The following is a 15,671-nucleotide window of genomic DNA, read 5'->3' as shown; positions in this document are numbered from 1 at the left end:
CAGGTTCTAAATCCCGGTCGGCCAGCTGCTCATGTTTCTGGCTCGGCGGGGTCAAACGTTCAGGAAAGGAAGCGACCTAAAGCACCCCCCTCCCCAGTAGGCGAAAATTAACGTGGATGCAGGAATCAGAGTTGGCCGGAGAGGCTCTGCAGTCGCAGTCTGTCGCGACAGCAATGGAGAGTTTTTGGGCAGTTCAGCGCTGATCATAGCAGGGGTGGATGACCCTGCGACAATGGAAGCCATTGCATGTCGAGAAGCTCTATGCCTAGCTGAAGATCTTCATATCAGAACGTTTGTCGTAGCTTCTGATTCCAAAAAAGTGATTAAAGATATCAACAACGGTACTATGGGACGTTATGCAGCAATAGTGAGCGAGATCAAGTCTCGAGCAACCTCCTTTCATTGTAATTTAAATCTCGCTGTAGGACGTCATGTGTGGCTCGGCCAGCCTCATCATGAAACTTGTATCCCACAATTTGTGGTCTTTGATGAATAAAATCGGCCTTTCAGCTAAAAAAATATATAGATTTTTGTGATAAATTGCATATGCACATGGAATTATTCGTATAGATTGCACAAACATTATAAAGAAGGACCATCAGACTAATCAAACTTTTAAATAACGATGAATGAGTCATTAGGAACATTATCAATACATAGCACAAGGGCCCGTGCGTTACAACGGGTACACAATAAGTTTGACAGTTTGTGTTGTATTTAAAAATGTAACTGTTGTGGTGCACTACTGATAACTCTTTATTTTGACGGTCCTCAAAATTCTTCATAAAACCACTTCGACCTTGTTTGAACCTTCACATCTAAAAATGGTTTTAGCACAAAACCATATATATCATGGCATCAGGTCATGGATAGCACATGTTGCTCAAAGGCTTGTGAAAAAGATTTAAGTTTTTACGCTGTGACTTTTCTAATCTAGTCAATATAAACAGACTGACAAGATGCTCGGCCACCAGAGGAATTTTCATAGCGCTTCATGTTCCTCTTCAACTGCCTTGGTCCTTCATCAAGCAACATGTTGCTTGACACTTCTTGAAAGTTGAACAATATTAATTCTCTAGAAGTTCCTTGGCTTGTTTAGCTGCTTGAACAAATCAATAGAATTGGGACTACATTTACAACACTTTCAAGCCAAAGAGTTAATTATCACGTAAGTTACTTAATGGCCATCCGAACATATACCAGGTTGTATGGGGGTCACATCACATGACACTTTTGTTCTACACGGTGACATACAAAAACAACGACTGATTGGCTTGTCTGTATAATTAGAAGAATAGAAGCTTTTCAAGAGATCATCTCTTCAGAGTAATTAAGAATAAAGATAAATCATTAAACAGTTCCCTTAACAATCACAATGTGATTCTACCTTTTCAAAATATTTGTATGCAACTTTTTATTTTTAACACTCTTTACTTTCTCCTGGTAAGTTGTAATGATGTAAACTGCTTCAGGCGGTAATCCTGCCTAAAATGTTAGATCAAAGTTGCAAAGAGAACCTTGTGGCACACTCACCTATGAGTAATGATTAGATAAAGATCGGCTTCTGCCTTTCGAGTAATGTTTAGATAATGTAAGGTTAGGATCCCATAATTCCCCCAAAAAAGATATCAAAATAATTCAACAATCTACAAATGATTATGATATACTCGTAGAAGAACTTGGAGATGTTCCGGTAAGAAGCAAGATTCCACCTTCTGCCATTGGCTTTTGGATGATATAATGACATGTATATAGAGAGTCTTCACTGCTGGCACGAGCAAGAAGCACAGAGAGTAGGCATGGGCGAGCCGCAAATAGGATGCAGCCTTGCCAGGGGTCGCGTAGGAACACGCTGATAACCACGAATAGAAGTAGCAACAATCAGCTCAATTCACCTCACTTTGTAACAGAAAAATCACACCTACAATGGAAGCAACATAAGTACATCACCATCGGTCCAACACCAAACCAATGAGCCTTTAGATCTGCGGACCTGCTATTTTGATGTGTTCACTGGAAGAATGTACAGTCGGGGTACAAAGTAACGGTTGAAAATAATGCAGAATAATATTCTCTAGCTTAATATACAAAGGAAAATGAAAAGATCATTATGACAGACATGGGAAAGGTTTGAGATAGGTTCTATATTAGTGCTCAAAAAGCCACCGTCTAGCTCAGAAAGTCATTTACTTTTGATAGCATCATCGATTTAATCTTGATTTTCTCAAGTGAATAACAATTCCTTATTGTCACCAACTACAAAAAAGGAAATGTGAATAAAAGGTTGCTGTAAGATTTGAGGCAGAATACCTCCAGGGAAGTTGGACCCCTACTCTCAAATGTCTTGTTGTTGTCCTTGTTATTGGCATACTTCACATAATGATCACGCATCAGGTGAAAAACGTCTGCCAGCACGAATTTCAAAACTGCGCTAGTCCTTGTACCATGGAGAATAAGCATCTTCTTGCCATTCTCAAACTGGGAAACAAACATTAGAGCAGGGTAAAACACATAAATACTATTTCTAGTTTCTCAACATGGAAGGTTCGATAGCAACAACTTTTCCAATAGCATCTGGAAAAACGATATGTAGATATCCACATGATATATATGGCATGAGAGCTTTTACCATAGCTGATCCAAGTTTTCTACACATGATTTGCAAATAATCTGATTAATCCTAGTCACAGCCAGAACTTTTTTAAATCAAGGTATATGATCTTGGGATAAATTTTTGTTCTCATTGTCAAAATTACCAAATGACCATAACTAAGAACCACATCCTAAAAGCAAGCATTTTTGTGAGAATCAGCAAAAGCGCGGACACACACATACCATAAATGTTTGTTGAACAGCAAATCAAGCTACTGATTTCCATCATATGGCAACTCGAAAACAAATCATATGTGGCTATGTACTACATATATCCTAATCGACGTCCAACCAATGAAGTCCCATCACATTAAACACATAATAATGTTTATCCACTTGGACTAACATATCAAGATCAAAGTCTGCTCACCATAGGTGGCTGGAGTCACGTATCTAAGCAGTGATTGCCAATGTGTGGCCATCGGCCGGCTACCGCTGCAGCTTCCATTCCTTGTCTCCCTGTTCACATGTACCTAGCAGAAGCATACATACCTACATATCATGAATGGATTGTAATCAGCAAGCAGCAGCCTTCTGTATGTAGATGTGTAACAGTAAGCGAGTAGCAGCATGAAATATCTGTAGTAACAAGCTGCTGTTCTCTTCTCCAATCTCTCTATATATGGAATAGTAGTATAGCACAAAAGAGCAGCAAATATAGCAAAACCAGAGCAGCCTCAGCAAGGCAACATACCTCTATAGAGGAAGACTAATATTTTTTCTTAACTCAGATATAAAACGGCAACGAAGTGTATAACTATCTCTTCTTATGAATACAAATATTTTACACTAAATAGCAGATTAAATTACAGTGATCATTATCTACATTATATTGTAGAGCGAGCATATATTTATATACACAAGAGTCATATATTTGAAGTGTTTCTTGCTGTCAACACCTAGCCGAGATAAAATAAGTAGACCTAAAATGAAATTCGAGATGGGCGTATATCACAACAAAGAAGTACGAAAAGTTTCCATAAGAAAAAGAACTACAAAAAGTTAATTGTGTACAAAAAGTTCATTGTGTACCAGTACTTCTATCAGTGACCCAGAGTAAAGATTAGGCTTCGCCTTGCTATATTAGTGTAGAATATAAATAACTAAGGACAAATAGAAAGACTACCAACAGATGGTATTTATCCTGCTCTTTCTTCGTGTAGAACACAGGTGAATAAACAGGTGTTCAAACTATCTACTTTTTTCTTCCGTTAGCATATAGGAAAATTGAAAAGACATATACGAACAGAAGAACCAAAAAATTCTGTATATGATCACCAAAAATGGTTCTCTACTACCAAGTTGCAGCAAGATGATCTGAAATGTAAATCAAAGGGATCTGAATTCTGAAGCTGCTTGTCGTCTAAAAGTGGAATATGAGTAGCACATTGTAGGCATAACCTTAGTGCAGTAGCCAAAGGGGTCTATCCCCCTCTCTCTCATGTCACCAGCTAATCATATTGGATAATGCAAAGTCAATTAGACAAAGGATCAAACTCCGGTTGAATATCTCCCGTCCACTGCCTCCTTTATCTTGTGACAGCCGTGCAAAGTAAATTCCATCTCTAATCTTGGCACTCTGATACTATTAATTCATATCCACGTGAATGGCCTCTTTCTGCTACATTAAGACTATCTACAAAATTGACCTCACGTAAGGGGATTCATGGACTATTCATGTAATAGATTAGACAAGGTAAATTCCACCCATAACCATGGCTGCAGTCTTGGCAACCGAGAACACCTGTATGCCGCCCAACCTTCTCTCCAAATCCTTCTCCTCTGGGTCGCCAGGCGTGTCAGATCATCCACCCCATCACCCATCACGAGTCTGATGACGGGGAGCGCGAGATGGCGAGCCCATAGGGCGCGCTTGACGGCAGGGCTGAGCAGGATGCCAGTCGATCGCTCAGCGTAGCACCGTCCATAGGTCAGATCAGCCATCAAGCTGGTGGAGCTTGGAAGGGAGGCTGGGAAGGTGAACAGCAAGGGCTTGGACATTGGCGTCTCAGCCTCGTAACCTCTTTATCTTGGGCGGGAGCAACGCGAAGACGGAGGCAGCGGCGAGCGGAGGGAGGGGCGCGGCGGTGGCGGGGATCCGCACCAGCGAGTGGGGTTAGGGCGACGGCATGCTGTAGCGGGGGCGGCGGCGGCGGATCCGGTCGTGAGGAGAGGATAGAGCATAGAGGAGACAACCGTACTTGAGAGATTAGTACCACCTCATTTATATTATGATTTTGTCCATACAAATCATAAAAGTGTATTATAACATAAAAAGAAAGTGTATTGTGACAGTAGAGTCAATCCATAACATAAGAAGAAAGCGTAATTCTAGGTTGGCAGGATAATGATCGGCGTTGTCAAACGCTGTACCTGGCTGTTAGCGTGTACAAACGTGTCGTACCCTTTCCCCTTCCCCTTCCCACGCTGTGCGCTACGCTGGGGCCGGCGTCCACCTTCCCCCGCTGTGCACTACTCCGGCGCCGGCGTCCACCTTCCCTCGCCTTCCTCGCTTCCATCTCCTCGGGGGGGGGGGGGGGGGGGGGGGTGATCGCGGCCATGGGGTCAAGTCCCAAATCTGTTTCCTCCCTGTTCCGTCCGGAGGGTGAGCGCCCGGTGGTTTCGGGTCTTGGGCTGTCGGGGAGCTCGGAGGGCTCGGAGGTGCGTGAGCTGCCGGCGGTCGACTCGGCGGAGCGGCCGGAGCCAGCGGCCGCGGAGGGCTGGGTGCATCGGCCCCCATCAAAGAAGGAGCTTTGGCGCATCCGCCATGGCTTGGTGGACCAAGAAGGTGGCTCTGGTGCGGCGGCCGCGCGTTCCTCACCTCCGCCTAGGCCGGAAGTGATCCCGGAGATGAAAGACAAGTGCTTCCGCTGCCTCGAGAAGGGCCACTACAGGCGCGACTGCACCAATCTGGAGGTGTGCATCCGGTGTGGGATGCCTGGCCATGGCTCCCGCGACTGCAAGCGTCCTCGGAGACCCTCGTCACCGGATGAGCTGCGGCGGGAGGCCATCGCCAAGGTGGCCCGTAGATCCTCCCCACGTTCCAGCCCCGACCGTCTCCCTCAGCGGGCTCAGCTCCCTCCGCCGCCTCCGCCCCCTGCCCCTGCCCTACGGCCAGCGGTGTGGCCCCAGCTCGCCCCGCCCCGCCTGCAGGTGGTTGTTGACCCGGAGGAGGGGGCTTCCGAGCTCTGCATAGTCCGGCGCTCGCAATCCATAGAGGATTTGGAGCGCCGGCTGCGCTTCACGATGGTGGCATATGTGGCTCGGGCTCGGCGCCGGCTGCCGGTCCATCAGGTGTATGAGATCCTGGCAGGTCGGCTGGGCATCGATGCAGATCAGCTCTCTGTTCACCCGTACCGACCAGAGGATTTCTTGGTGGTGTTTGCTTCAGCAGAGGTTCGGAACATGGTGGCGGCGTGCCCGTCAGTGGAGTATCAGGGTGACCGGTTGTTCTTCCGGCCATGGAACCGGCAGTTGCAGGCAGTTCATTCAGTGTTGGGAATTAAGGTTTGGATTGAGATAGAAGGAATCCCGCCGCACGCCTGGGAGAGGGAGATTGCTGAAGAGTTGCTTGGTTCGTCGTGCAAGGTGGAGGCCGTGGCGCCGGAGACGAGCTCTCGGGAGGACTTGTCGTCATTCAAGCTCACTGCTTGGACGGCAGACCCGGAGGAAATCCCCATGCTTCGCTGGCTTGCCGTGCCGGAGCCGGGCTCGGAAAGGCCGCCGCACTGCTTCAATACAAGGTGCTAATTCATGTCGAAGCGATGGCTGATTTTAGAGACGCAGGGGAGCCGGTGTTTTTAGGTGATTCCCCAGACAGTGGGCTGAGCGGGATCCCTGATTCGCATGATGGTTTTGGTGGTGGTGATAGCAGTAGTGCCAGGCCACACAACCGCGCATGGCAGTTCGGAGTTCGCGACTCGCGCGGTGGTGGTAATGGCAGTGGTGGTGGCCATGCCGCTGGCGGCGGCGGTGGGCAGGGCAGTTCGGTGCGGTCTCGTTCAGATTGGCGTCTACCACCGATGGACCCCACCCACGTCACGGAAGGGAGCCAGCTGGACGGGTGTGGGACAGGCTGACGATCAGGCAGTCGGCTTTGACCGGCTCCACGACCAGACCAGCAGTCGTGCCACGATTGGCGGGAGGTCTCCAATCATTTCAAACGGGATGGGCGCGAATCAGGTGGGGGTTGATCCTGCGGGTGGAATCATTGCACCCTCCAACTCGATTGTGGTGAGAGAGCCACTGCACGTGGCGGGCCCGGAAAAGGTTCTGGAAGCATCAGTGGGCTCGGATGCCCCGCCAACCACGGCGGCCGCTGATGCCGCAACGGTTGTTGCGTTGCTTGGACTAGGGGGCAACGGCTCTGTTGAAGCAATCACGGTGTCCCCGACAGCTGGACCCCAGACTCTGGTTCGGGTGGGGGGCAGCCCCTTATCGATGCAGACCCCAAGGAGGTGGTTGTGTGTGACGCCCCGAGACCGATACTCGAGAAGACTTCCTTATGTTCCGGGTTTCTCCGTGTGTTTTCATTTGTGCCTGCTCTTTTATTTTTTTTGCATTGCATCATGTTATCATATCATCATGTCATAATCTTTTGCATCTCAACTAAATAATTTGTGTGGATCTTCGATCCATTTAAATCGAGGGAAGAGTGACTTCTCTTTATAACATATCCTCCCTATATTAGTGGAGCTATTATAAAATATTCCATTTATTTGGAATTCACCATAACACACGTGCAAAATATTTTCCCATGTCTATTCCTCTTCGAGTTGACCTTCAAACCTTGCCAATATTTCTCATCTCTTCTATCGAGGCTCCTCCTAAATTCTTAACATTTTTGGGCACACCTAAAGTTTAGACTCCATTCAAACTTCTTCGGTGCAAGTTTAATAATCTTGGATTTAACTGCCCCTATTTCGTTGGAACCATTTTTGTTGGGTTGGAAGTATTCTATAAAGCCTTACAAATATGTCCCACCATTTTTATTCTTGATCATGGCCTCTTCTTCTAATTCTTTTAACTCTTTTTTTTCTCTTCTCTGTTAAAGAGAGAGAGAGAGAGAGCAGAGAGCCCAACTGGGCCTCCCTAGGCCACTCTCGCGCCAGCCCACCTAGGCCTCCCGCAGCGAGGCGAGCAGACCTCCCGCGCCGGCCCATAGGCCCAGCCGACCCCACCAGTTCTAACCCTAGCCTCGACCCACATCTCCCTCGAACCCCTCCTCCTCTTTCGTTCATCCCAGCGCCGCCAGGAGAGCGTCGCACACACACGCAACCATCGCTCGTTCTTCTCCTCTCGCTCGTCTCCTTTCCCCTCCTTCCACCTAGCGTCCTCACTGCCCGAGCCGCAACCACGACGCCCTACCTCCACCTCCTCGTCTCCACCACCCGATCCGGTCGGCTTCCGCCGCCTTTTCCCGTTCCCGGATGGATCTCGCCAGCAGGACCCCGTCCCCGACTCTGTTTCTTTCACTACCATCGCCTCCGGGTGCCGCACCGGAGTTCCACCTTGTCGGAGTAGCCTAGCGGACCAGGACACCCCTGCTGCACCTCTGTTTTCTTCCCCTGGTTCCTTTTCTCTTGATTCTCTCTCTCGATCCTCAAATCCCTCCCTCTCTCGTCTCTGTAACAGGAAGCCCCGAGGAGCCGCCCTTGTCCCTGACGCCGGCAAGCTCGCTACTACCCTTATGCGGCAACACTGGTGCGCCCACCTCCGCACACCTACCTCGTGGGACCCCTACCACGGCTCCATCTCCACGCGAAGACCGTCCGCCTCTGCTCATGGTGAAGCTCCTCCTGCAACTCTGCATCACTTGTGCCTCCTCCCTGGGCAGAGAAGCTCTTGTCTGAGCCGTCCCCTTCGGTCAACCCGGTTGCTACCGCCGCTGCCTTAAACTTCCCTGGTGCAGCTCAGGGTCTTGGTGGTCTGAGGTTTACCTCCACGCAAAGTACCACGACGCCCGAAGCTCTCGGATCCGTCAAATTCGACTACCACACCGGAGCGCCAAGTACATGGATATGCCAAGTACCCCTTCGAGTTGATAAGACCGGCAAGTTCGAAGACCCCAAGTACCCCTTCGAAACGTGTACTACTACCGACGACTGAGACCCTGGATTCGACAAGTTCCTCACAGTGACCCTGAACGTCCATGGGGCATGCACGACTTCGAACCGTGTACCACGTCGAACATGTACGGCTACATGAGGAATCGCCAAGACCCTGAACGACTACCGCCGCCGAAGTCCGCGAGTACAACTACTTCCATAACGCGTCGTGTATGACCACCGTCGCGAGAACGCCTACTTCCTCTACTTGCACCGAACCTGAACCCGAACCCGAATCGTCCCGCTTGCACGCTTCAAAGGAATAACCCCAAGACGACCGCCCGTGAACGGATGCATGTGTTGAATGAGACGATCGCGTTTGCACGTGCCCGACGTGTTTCTTGCATGTTCCCTGTTGCCATACCGTTGCCTCGTGGGAACCCGGTAGTCGGGATCACCCCACCATCTTTTTGCATGCTCCCGTCATTTTTCCTTTTGCACCGGTATTTCCATGAGCTACCGGAACCGTTATCGTTGCCGTGGCACTCCCTTTCTTTCCACCACGGTGAAAAATGCTTCATAATGCTCTTATCAACTTTTAATAAATATTGCATAAACTTGCACATGTCATTCGCATCATGATAATAACATTTAAATGTTTAAAAATTGTTGTTGCACCAAATTGATGAATGCATATGGGGATTTACCGGAATTATTGTTTGTTGTTCCGACCTCATTTAAACTTGCCTAGTCAGTTTGTTTTCATATGCTTCACCTCTTGCCATGTTAACCAACATTTAAATTTTTTGAGTATCTAACCGAGAGAGAACTAAATATTTGATGTGGTGTGTCGTCAATATGCAACTCGTTGCATATTGAGCTCCACTTAACTTGTAGAGTTGTTTGTGCTCTTTGCCATGCCATGCATATTTAAACCGGACATGCATCATTCTTGGTTGTGCATCATGCCATGTTTATGTGATGGTTGTTTACCATGTTGTTTGCTTCTTTCCGGTGTTGCTTCTTCGGGTTAGTTCCGTTAACGTCGCGTTTGTGAGGATTCGTTCAACTACGTCCGTTTGCCTTCTTCATGGACTCGTTCTTCTTCCTTGCGGGATCTCAGGCAAGATGACCATACCCTCGAAATCACTTCTATCTTTGCTTGCTAGATGCTCGCTCTTTTGCTATGCTGTAACACTCTGGATGTAACTTTCCCAATTTGTACTCCAATTTTTGCCATTTCCGGCGTTAAGTTAATTTATTTTCTCGGGTTCAGGTCTTTGTCTCCGTGTGTTGTTATCGTTGTCATGCATCTCATATCATGTCATCATGTGCATTGCATTTGCATACATGTTTGTCTCATGCATTCGAGCATTTTCCCCGTTGTCCGTTTTGCATTCCGGTGCTTCGTTCTCCTCCGGTGGTCATTTCTAGCTTTCTTTCGTGTGTGGGGATTAAACATTTCCGGATTGGACCGAGACTTGCCAAGCGGCCTTGGTTTACTACCGGTAGACTGCCTGTCAAGTTTCGTATCATTTGGATTTCGTTTGATACTCCAACGGTCAATCGAGGGACTGAAAAGGCCTCGTGTGTGTTGCAGCCCAACACCCCTCCAATTTGGCCCAAAACCCACCTAACTCTGCTCCATCATCTAGAGCGTTCGATCACGATCGCGTGGCCGAAAACCGTACCTCATTTGGACTCTCCTAGCTCCCTCCACCTCTATTTAAAGCCCCCTCCTGAAATTTTCGGATCCCCTCTCTTCCTAACCCTAGATCCACCCTCACCGCGCCGGCCGGACAAAATCCCGTCGACGGACATTGTCCGCGCCGCCTCCCCGCCGCCACGTGGCACCTGCGCCGCCGCCCACCGCTCCGGCCCGGGAGGCCCGCCTCCGGCCCCTGCGGCCCATCCGCGGCGCGCCGCCAGGCCCCTCGTCCACCTCCTCTCGCCCGCGGCCGCCTGCCCGCAACCACGCCGCGCCGCCGCGCCGGCTTTCCGCTCCGCCACCGGAGCCGCCCCGCTGCCAAAGCTCACCGGCGACCGCGGCCACCCTCGCCGCCCCGGCCGTCTTCTCCCTCTCCGTCGAGCTCCGGCGTGAACAGTAACTCCGGCCGTCGTTCCTCGATTTCTGTGCCCCGATCTAGATCTGGCGTGAACAGTAACCCTAGAGGTTGATTTTTTTGTCCAAGTCCCGAAATCCCAGATCCATGTGCCCTTCTTCTCAGCCTCGTAACTTTGCATCCGTAGCTCCGATTCATGCATATAGCATATCAAAATGTTCATCTCAGAGAGTAAATCATTTCATTCCATTGCATCATTTTCATTTGAGCTCATCTTGATGCCCGAAATGCTGTTAGAAGAGGGCCACTTGAGTTAATTGTCAGATCTGCTACTCCATATAGGTTTTTGTCATTTTTGCCATGATTAATGTGTGCATGATATGCCCTTGAGTTCTACATATGTTTTGTTAAGGGTTTTGTCATCTTTCCAGAGGTGCAACCCATGTATTTTTGTGATGTGTGTGGTGACTAGTGCAAGCTTGCAAAGTGGTGCACTTGGAAATTCTGTTTTCAGGGACTTAGCAATTCCACTAAGTCCTTGAGCTGGTTATCTCATGATGCCATATGTTTATATTGTTTCCTAGTGATCCGTGCCTCTTTTGAGGATGATCAGTAAGGATGTTTTGTTAATATTGTAGTGCTCTATCCATCCATGTCTTTGTTTGCAATTATGGAGCACCCTAGCTTGAGTCAATCGAGGTCTACTTTTGCTACTTTGTGAATCTGGGCAGATTGTCAACTTGTTTGCAATTTTGCCGATGATGTTGTAGTTGATCCGTGCATGCTATGCTATTGTTCTTGCCATGTCTAGCCTGCATTTTGTTCCTTCTTGATGGATGTATGCTTGTGTTGCCATGACTTGCACCGTAGTGAGTGCATCGAGCTCGTAAACATGCCTACTTGAGTTATATTTCAGCATGTGCCAGTTTTCACTAAGTCTGAAAATTGATTATGTTTTTGCTATGTTCACATGCTTGCAATTGTATTTTCTGATCCCTTTTGGCTCAAGGTCACTAAGGGACTTTTGTTAAGCTCTTTGAGTAGCTACATGCCATGCTTTACTTTGCCATGTTCAGGTCCTGTAGCATGTAGTTTTGTTGCTCCGAAGAGTGCTACCTGATCTGAAATTCCAGACAAGTGTTGATTTCACTAAGTCTGAGATCTGTTTTCCATATGCATTTTTGCCATGCTTGTTTGAACCTGTTAATGGATGAATTGGCCGTAGCTCAGTGCTAGAATTTTGTTAAGAATCTTGAATGCATCCCTGCCATGTATTTTTTTGTCATGTTTGGGTGCTGTATCATGTTCATCTCATTGCATTTAGATGGCTACTCGCTGTAAATCACAGACCGGTGTCAATTTTGAATCGCTTGCCATTTCCAAACCGTAACTCCGATTCCGGCGTTCTTTATATCGTTTTCAAGCGATTTCATCTCATCTTTCCAGTGGCACCCTTGGATTTCCAAGTTGAGGCTAGGTTCATGCATTTCCTGTCATATCTTGCATTTTGCATCCCGCATCGCATTCCGCATAGCATATCATCATTGCATCGTATTGCTTGATCCTTGCACGTGGTTGATTGTATCCTTGTTGCTTGTTTGTCTTGTTTGGGTAGAGCCGGGAGACGAGTTCGCTAACGAGGAGCCCGTTGAGTTTGCTTTCGAGGATCCAGTCAACTCTGACAACTGTGCAGGCAAGATGATCATACCCTCGAAATCACTACTATCTTTGCTATGCTAGTTTGCTCGCTCTTTTGCTATGCCAATGCTACGATGCCTACCATTTGCTTTCAAGCCTCCCAAATTTCCATGTCAAACCTCTAACCCACCTTGTCCTAGCAAACCGTTGATTGGCTATGTTACCGCTTTGCTCAGCCCCTCTTATAGCGTTGTTAGTTGCAGGTGAAGATTGAAGGCCGTTCCTTGTTGGGACATTTATTTACTTGTTGGGATATCATTATATTATCTTGTTATCTTAATGCATCTATATACTTGGTAAAGGGTGGAAGGCTCGGCCTCTCGCCTGGTGTTTTGTTCCACTCTTGCCGCCCTAGTTTCCGTCATATCGGTGTTATGTTCCCGGATTTTGCGTCCCTTACGCGGTTGGGTTATAATGGGAACCCCTTGATAGTTCGCCTCAATTAAAGCTTTTCCAGCAATGCCCAACATTGGTTTTACCATTTGCCACCTAGCCTTTTCTTTCCCTTGGGTTCTGCAGACTCAAGGGTCATCATTATTTTAACCCCCCCGGGCCAGTGCTCCTCTGAGTGTTGGTCCACCTGTCAGCTACCGGTGGCCACCAGGGGCAACTCTGGGCTGGCCTACCCGTACCTAAGACAATCTGAGTGTGCCCTGAGAAAGAGATATGTGCAGCTCCTATCGGGATTTGTCGGCACATTCGGGCGGTGTTGCTGGTCTTGTTTTAACCTGTCGAAGTGTCTTGAGTAACCGAGATACCGAGTCTGATCGGAACGTCTTGGGAGGAGGTCTATTCCTTCGTTGACCGTGAGAGCTTGTCATGGGCTAAGTTGGGACTCCCCTGCAGGGATTTGAACTTTCGAAAGCCGTGCCCGCGGTTATGGGCAGATGGGAATTTGTTAATGTCCGGTTGTAGATAACTTGAACCTTAACTTAATTAAAATGAATCAACTGAGTGTGTTACCGTGATGGCCTCTTCTCGGCGGAGTCCAGGAAGTGGACACGGTGTTGAAGTAATGTTTGCGCAGGTTGATCTCTAGTTTCTCGCTCGCGCTTTGCCTCCTCTTCTCGCTCTCTTGCGAATAAGTTAGCCACCATACTTGCTAGTCGCTTGCTGCAGCTCCACATATTTACCTTGCCATACCTATAAGCTTGAATAGTCTTGATCGCGAGGGTGCGAGATTGCTGAGTCCCTGTGGCTCACAGATTACTATTACACCAAATGCAGGGCCTGATGATTCCGCTCCAGGAGACGCACTTGAGCTCAAGTGGGAGTTCGACGAGGACTCTCAACGTTACTATGTTTCCTTTCCTGATGATCAGTAGTGGTGCCCAGTTGGGGGTGATTGGGACCGTGTCGCATGTTGGGTTATCTTTTATTTCAGCGTCGTAGTCGGGCCATGAGTGTTTGGATGATGTAATGTTATTTATGTACTTGATTGATGTGGCGAGTGTAAGCCAACTATGTTCTCTCCCTTTATGATTTACATTACATGGGATGTTGTGAAGATTGCCTTACTTGCGACATATGCCTTCAATGCGATTATGCCTCTAAGTCGTGCCTCGACACGTGGGAGCTATAGTCGCATCGAGGGTGTTACATATGCCTATGCTGCGATACCTACCACTTGCTTTTCATGCCTCCTATATTGTTAAACCAAGCCTCTAACCCACCTTGTCCTAGCACACCGTTGTTTGGCTATGTTACCGCTTTGCTCGGCCCCTCTTATAGCGTTGTTAGTTGCAGGTGAAGATTGAAGTTTGTTCCTTGTTGGAACATGGAGATGTTGTTCCTTGTTGGAACATGTTTACTTGTTGGGATATCACAATATATCTTATTTAATTAATGCATCTATACACTTGGTAAAGGGTGGAAGGCTCGGCCTTATGCCTGGTGTTTTGTTCCACTCTTGCTGCCCTAGTTTCCATCATATCAGTGTTATGTTCCCGGATTTTGCGTTCCTTACACGGTTGGGCTATTATGGGAACCCCTTGACAGTTTGCCTTGAGTAAAACTCCTCCAGCAATGCCCAACATTGGTTTTCCCATTTGCCACCTAGCCTTTTTCTTTTCCCTTGGGAGTCGCGCTCTTGAGGGTCATCATTATTTTACCCCCCCGGGCCAGTGCTCCTCTGAGTGTTGGTCCAACTGAGCGATGTCCGAGGCTACCAGGGGCAACTCTGGGCTGGCTTACCCGACATCTTGCTCATCCGGTGTGCCCTGAGAACGAGATATGTGCAGCTCCTATCGGGATTTGTCGGCACATCTGGGTGGTGTTGCTGGTTTAGTTTTACCATGTCGAAATGTCTTGTAGAACCGGGATACCGAGTCTGATCGGAATGTCTCGGGAGGAGGTCTATTCCTTTGTTGACCGTGAGAGCTTGTGATGGGCTAAGTTGGGACACCCCTGCAGGGATTTGAACTTTCGAAAGCCGTGCCCGCGATTATGGGCAGATGGGAATTTGTTAATGTCCGGTTGTAGAAAACCTGAAGTTGATCTTAATTAAAATGCATCAACCGCGTGTGTAACCGTGATGGTCTCCTTTCGGCGGAGTCCGGGAAGTGAACACGGTGTTGGAGTTATGCTTGACGTAGGTTGTACTAGGATCACTTCTTGATCATAATTTCTCGACCGTGCTTTGCCTTCTCTTCTCGCTCTCATTTGCGTATGTTAGCCACCATATATGCTAGTCGCTTGCTGCAGCTCCACCTCATACCTTTACCTTACCCATAAGCTTAAATAGTCTTGATCGCGAGTGTGCGAGATTGCTGAGTCCCCGTGGTTCACAGATACTTCCAAAACCAGCTTGCAGGTGCCGATGAGTCCGTGCAGATGACGCAACCAAGCTCAGGAGGAGCTCGATGAAGATCTTGTCCTTTGTGTTGTTTCGTTCTAGTTGATCAGTAGTGGAGCCTAGTTGGGGTCGATCGGGGACCTTGTCGCATTTGGGGTTATTCTTTTATTTTGGTTCCGTAGTCGGACCTTGATTGTATTTGGATTTTGTAATGCTTTATTCTTGTATTTATGTGAAGTGGCGATTGTAAGCCAACTATGTATCTCTTTCCCTTATGTATTACATGGGTTGTGTGAAGATTACCTCACTTGCGACATTGCTTTCAATTCGGTTATGCCTCTAAGTCGTGCTTCGACACGTGGGAGATATAGCCGCATCGAGGGTGTTACAAGTTGGTAATAAGAGCCTTCCCCGACC

General features: G+C 48.0%; 1 long non-coding RNA gene across 1 annotated transcript; it reads right to left on the bottom strand.

The window, feature by feature from the left end:
- Window positions 1-1,518: 1,518 nt before the first annotated feature.
- LOC125513892 lies at window positions 1,519-4,853 on the bottom strand. Its single transcript, XR_007286218.1, has 3 exons — window positions 3,023-4,853; window positions 2,311-2,478; window positions 1,519-1,921 (listed from the first exon to the last, which is right to left on the bottom strand). It is a non-coding gene; the product is annotated as an uncharacterized LOC125513892 (long non-coding RNA).
- Window positions 4,854-15,671: the final 10,818 nt, after the last annotated feature.

Source organism: Triticum urartu, chromosome 6 (assembly GCF_003073215.2).
Source record: "Triticum urartu cultivar G1812 chromosome 6, Tu2.1, whole genome shotgun sequence".
In the NCBI taxonomy this organism is placed as follows: Eukaryota; Viridiplantae; Streptophyta; class Magnoliopsida; order Poales; family Poaceae; genus Triticum; species Triticum urartu.
This window is presented reverse-complemented; position numbering and strand designations above follow the sequence as displayed.